Genomic DNA, 6,493 nt, shown 5'->3' with positions numbered 1-6,493 from the left:
ACACACACACACACACACACTCAATACATTACATGCCTTTCGGGTTTTTAAAGACGACACCTTTGCATAGAATATTATGGATTGTCCTCCTTCCAGACTCCTATAGAAATGTCCTTGGTACCTGTTGTTCAGCACCAAATTATGACATGGCATTTAGTATTTTTTTTATTAGAGCCCTGTTTCTGGCACCAATTTCTTTATCAATCAGTGTTGCTAAGTTATGCTCTGATAACAAATGATCCAAATATCTTAGTGATCTACCAAAAAATACATGTCTTGTCATGTTACATATTTATTTTGGGTCAACTGCACATATTATTAATTTCAGGACTCAGACTGATAGAACTGATACATTTCTGGGACATGCATGCTGATCTCATAGCAGAAAAATAAGAGAGAAGGTAATAGACAAGACTACATATCTTATAGTTTTGGTTTAGAAGTAGCATAGGTCACTTCACATTCAACAGACCAAAGCAAGTCATATAGCCAAATCTCATGCTATTGGGGCAAGAATGTATTATCCTCCCATAAAGAAAGTATTTTATGAGAGGGACTCTGTTGGGAGCAAAGCAAAAGTTTTAGAACATAGCACAATATTCCATACATAATTTTTTAAAATGTTTATTTATTTTTGATTGCAAGAGAGAGAGAGAGAGAGAGCGAGCGAGTGCTAGTGGGGGAGGGGCAGAGAGTGAGAGGGAGACAGAGAATCCAAAGCAGACTATGCACTGACAGCAGACAGCCTGAAGCAGGGCTCAAACTCATGAACCATGAGATCATGACCTGAGCTGAAGTCAGACACTTAACCTACTGAGCCATCCAGGTGCCCCTCCACACATAATTTTTTAAATCTATTGATAATATCTAATACTTGGTTAGCATTTACTATGTGCTAAGCATTGTTCTGAACACCTTATTTGCATAGTTAAGCAATTTTTATAACAACACAATTATGTAGGAAATAGTGCTATCCCCATTTTACAGATGAAGGAATTGCGGACAAAGAGTTGCAAGGTTATTTATGTGAAAAGTCACATGACTTGCCACACTTTTATTGGAACTAGGATATCTAGTGTTAGAGTCTGAGCTCAACAAATGTAGGATATTTGTCCTTGTTAAAGCTGTTTATATACGTCATACACATACGTGTATAGGTCTATCTTAATACAATTTTGTAATAAAGATATTATAATTTACCAAATATTTCATCAAGTGTATTTTTCCTTATGACTTTTCATATTTTCACTTGTAGGTCAAAGGTGGCTTATCTGACCACAGAAATTATTTAGAAAAAAGTTTACCAAAGTCTCCTACCATTCATAAATAAGTATGGACCACTGATCTGCCAGTAAAAAGTTCCAGAATTATATTATAAACCTTAATTCAGTTTGTTTTATATTTTTTGTCATCATAGATGAGGGACTTGATATTAATGGGGAGAAAAGGAAGTTTCCAATATCTATTTAGTCCAAGAACAATGTGTTCGTGCCCAACTTCTATTGTATAGTTTCTCAGGAGACATTATTCCATGATTTTATAATTTTTAAACATCAGGTTCTCTGCATGATGTGAAAGGGGAATGAGTAAGATGCCTCTAAATAGCAACATTTGTGAGATATCTAGAAGAATTTATAGTAGGGAATGCAGATATAGTTTATTTTAACATCATATTTGGGCAGGTCAAGAAAATTCTGTTTAAATTTTTTACTAAGTGACTTCATTAAGTCCAAGTCTCTTGACAACTAATTCTTTCTAAGAGATCCAACTAGTCAAACCCTTAGTGACCCATAAGATTGTACATTCTTACATATGTTTCTAGACAGTTGAATACATTTACATTGAATAGGGTATGTGTATGTAGAAGAAACTGCTGATTTATTCAAAAAAGTACAAATACTCTTATTCAAAACAGACACACATTGAGTAGCTGCCAGTTAGGCACTGTACTATCTCATTCATGAATTACAATCGGCTTAATGGATTCACAGGAATTGAATAAACTGAAAGATTAAAAAAAATTTTTTTTAAGTTTATTTATTTTTGAGAGACAAAGAGAGATAGAGCATGAGCAGGGAAGGGCAGAGAGAGAGAGGGAGACACAGAATCTGAGGCAGGCTCCAGGCTCTGAGCTGTCAGCACAGAGCCCTATGCGGGGCTCAAACCCACGAACCGCAAGATCATAACCTGAGCCGAAGTCCAACGTTCAAACGACTGAGCCACCCAGGCACCCTGAAAGGTTTTTTTTTAGAATAATTAAATCATATTTTTATGAACACAGTCACATATTCTAAAATTCATAAAGCTATTTACGGGTACAAACCTTAGGATATATGTGAAATATGCACCTGTTTTAAAGTAGCTGTTTCAAGAGGCACTAATTGAGCTGAAAATAATTTATGGCCACCAAGAAAACACATTATCCTAGAATTATTTGAGATAAGTATATTTAATCTAGAATTACTCTGAAATTCATGTCAATATGGCTATATTTTATGTAGTCATGAGAAAAATAATATTCGATATTGCCTTAGGAAGTTTTTCATCACAAAAATCCTAGCTTCATCTTGATTTATATACATATCCTTTGCTAACTATTTTAGACATTTTATTTTATAGCAAAATGCTTTTGCATGTTCCATAGTGATATAAATGTTTATCTGTTTTCTTTTTATTTCTCTAGTAAAATTGTTTTACTATTTTGACCTCTGCTACATTTTAGCTTATTTTAGACTTTTTTGTATTTAATCTGTTTATGTTTTCAAATTAGATCTTATTTACTTTAATGGAATATAGAAAGCTTCAAAAGACTGATGCTTGAAAGGCAAGAAATGTGGAGAATAGATCATACTTCAAACTACTTCGTAGTGTTCTTTTAATATGCATAAACATTGGAAAACACAAGTATTTAGAAGTAATATTCAAGATACAAATACATCTAAGAGACATATAATTTTGGAGAAGATACTAAACTTCTATAGATTTCTACCTAACTTGACAGGAAGAATAAGTAGGAAAAAAATATATTGAATATCTATAATATGATGTCCAGAACATATTAAGTTTGCAATAAATGTTAGTTTTTTAAAGATATTTTTAAGCTTTTTTTTTAATGTTTATTTTTGAAAGAGAGAAAAAAACAGAGTGTGAGCAGGAGAGGGGGAGAGGAGACAGAATCAGAAGTAGGCTCCAGGCTCTGAGCTGTCAGCACAGAGCCCAGTGTGGGGCTTGAACTCATGAGCCATGAGATCATGACTTGAGCCAAAATCAGATGCTTAACTGACTAAGCCACATAGGCACCCCTATAAATGTTAGTTTTATTTCCTAAAATTGCTTGTCTAATTCAGTGATTTGAAAAGCAAAAAAATAATAATAATAAAATAAAATAAAAAAATAAATAAAACTACTTTTTGAAAACAGCAAATGAAATCTTATGTGAACTCCTACATTCAAAACCTATGACGGGGCGCCTGGGTGGCGCAGTCGGTTAAGCGTCCGACTTCAGCCAGGTCACGATCTCGCGGTCCGTGAGTTCGAGCCCCACGTCGGGCTCTGGGCTGATGGCTCAGAGCCTGGAGCCTGTTTCCGATTCTGTGTCTCCCTCTCTCTCTGCCCCTCCCCCATTCATGCTCTGTCTCTCTCTGTCCCAAAAATAAATAAACGTTGGAAAAAAAAAAAAAAAAAACCTATGAACACATGTGCTATGGTCGAAGGGTTGGCAGGAGCAGAGAGAGGCCTGTCATGGAGATAAATTATCATGGAGATAAATTAATTAATTTACAGAATATTTAGGTACATGTCAAGTGAATAGTGGAATTTTAGAGGTATTTAGATTTTACTTTATCCAACAAACGTTCTTTTAAATCTCACCGGATATATCACTAGCTTGGTGATTTCATTCAGTTGTGTGGCTTTAACACTATCTGGTAACCACTTAGGAATTTATTTGTTCAGTTCAAACCATCCTCCTAAATACCGGTCTCATATAAATATAACTGCCTTTTCACACCTATATTTGGATGTCAGTATATATGTCAAAATTACCCCAAACTGCTTTTCTTTATCTCAAATGATGACAAGGAACTTAATTTTTATTTCCCCCGAAGCAGAACCTGACACAAGGATTAAGGCAAAGGAATTACATCTGAGAGGTAATCGTAGAAGAAGGAGAGAGAAATGAAAAGATTAAGTCAGGACAAGAAGAGTCAATATAAGAGTGTGTTATTGAGGTCACTGTTATAGACAATGGGGCTCAATTCTACCAGGATCTTTCTGAGAAGCCATCAGAATACCTTCAGAAATTTTCCATTTAAAGGATGGGATAACGAAGCATTTATATACTGGCTCCTGCCTCCCATTATCGCGGGTGGCCCCAGAAGTATTAATTCTCCCCCTTCTGCATTTACAAACAAGTTAAGTGGGCTCTTATAGTTTCTGAAGACTTTTGGAGAAACAGAGGGGTACACTGTGTACTGTTGAGGAGGAAAAGGTCACTTGTATGCTACCGTCAACCACATGTGTGGCTGAATCAGAAGCTGGCCAAGGAGCTGCAGTGTGGGATATCGGGACCATTTGGAACATTCTACCCTGCTTTTCTCCACTGAGTTTTCAAAGTGGTGGCTGGCATAACCTCTTTGTGCCACTAACACTGAAGACAGATGATAAGTGACTGAAATCCACCAGATGAGTCATCCCACCCACTGGTTTTGGGGTGCTAAGTCTTTGGTGGATATTCTCCACCAAACATAAGACACAAAGCCCTGACATAAGACACAAAGCTTCATGCTTTCCATCCAAATTAAAAAGAGGAAGGGTATGGGGCGTCTGGGTGGTTCAGTCAGTTAAGCATCTGACTTTGGCTCAGGTCAATGTCTCACTGTCCGTGGGTTTGAGCCCCCATCAGGCTCTGTGCTGACAGCTCAGAGTCTGAAGCCTGCTTCGGATTCTGTGCCTCCTTCTCTCTCTGCCCTTCTCCTGCTCACACTCTATCTCTCTCTCTTTCAAAAATAAATAAACATTAAGAAGTACTTCAAAAAATTTTTTAAATTTTTAAAAAAGAGGGTAAAATCTGATTGATTTACAAATCAACCAGAGTAAGAATACTAGAAAGTTAATGGAGGAGATGATATTTAGAACAGGCCTATTAAGTAGGTTTAGAAGAAAAAAAAAATTCCTAGGGAATATGTTGAGCTTAATAAAATGAAAGATCTGAAATTGACAATATAGTTGAGGCAGAGTTAAGAGACTTAATCTTGAATAAAGAAGAAAATCAACTTTGACAATACTCCATCATAGAAATACATACTAATCCCAAAAATCGGTTTTGTTCTAGTTTTTATTTGAATCTTCTGAAGAATAGAATACTATAATGCTTTAAATGTGTATAAATTTTCCTTCCCCTGTGTGTCCCCAGTCTGCATGGTACTTCCTCTATTAGTAACCGTATCTTTTAGTTTCTGGTATATTCCTCCATTTCTTTTTCGTGTAAATAAAACAAGCACAAATAGCTATTATTTTCTCTTTATTTTATGCAAAAGATGAATATTAGACATAGTTTTGCACCTACCTATTTTTTACTTAACGGTATCTTAAAGAATTTTTATATCCCTTCCTTCTCTACCTCTTGTATATAGCCAATAGTGTTTTCTTTCTTACCTTTGTAGTATTAAAGGTGCTTCTATTTCTACATGATTTATCAAGTTTAAACGGTATCTTTTGATTTTCAAAAATTCAACACATGTACTCTACCTACTACCCTCTTTTTCTCCTTTCTCCCAGGTTTTGTTATTTTTTGTTAACTTTTGGGCAATGTGTTGCATAAACATTCACTATATGTTCTATTACACTAATCGCTTAGCTCTTGGTTCTTCCGTTAAATATATTAAATTCTCATCTCAGTCCTTTGCATTATTTTTGCAATTATTCCTTGGTTAGCTGCAATTCATCCTCTAGATGTTTCTTCAATAGGATACCAGGAGAAAATATTTTCTGCATTCTTGTCTTTTCAAAACTGTTTGTAATCTTCTTATTTGAAGATGAGCTTGGGAGCGCCTGGGTGACGCAGTCACTTAATCATCCAACTCTTGGTTTCAGCTCAGGCAGGTCATAATCTCATGGTTGGTGGGTTGGAGCCCCACTTTTTGGGCTCCACACTGCTAGTGCAGAGCCTGCTTGGGATTCTCTCTCTCTTCCTCTGTCTCTGCCCCTTCCCTGCTCTCACTCTCTTTGTGAAAACAAACAATTTTTTAAAAGGATAAAAAGTGAGCTTGGCTGTATATAAAAACCTTGGATCATAATTTATTCATTTCCTTATAGTGAAGGTATGTTACTCTAATAAACCCTTTTTCTCCACAGCCTGATTTTTTCCTTCTTAGATGATCTTTTTGTCTGGCTGCCCAACATTTTTGGTTGTTATACTTGTGGTATATTTCCTCTGGTGCACAAATGTGCCTTTTCAACTGGTAAATTCAAGTTCTTTTATTTCAGTGTCTTC

Source organism: Leopardus geoffroyi, chromosome B1 (assembly GCF_018350155.1).
Source record: "Leopardus geoffroyi isolate Oge1 chromosome B1, O.geoffroyi_Oge1_pat1.0, whole genome shotgun sequence".
In the NCBI taxonomy this organism is placed as follows: domain Eukaryota; kingdom Metazoa; phylum Chordata; class Mammalia; order Carnivora; family Felidae; genus Leopardus; species Leopardus geoffroyi.
The sequence above is the reverse complement of the archived record's forward strand: the minus strand, read 5'-3'. Positions refer to the sequence as shown.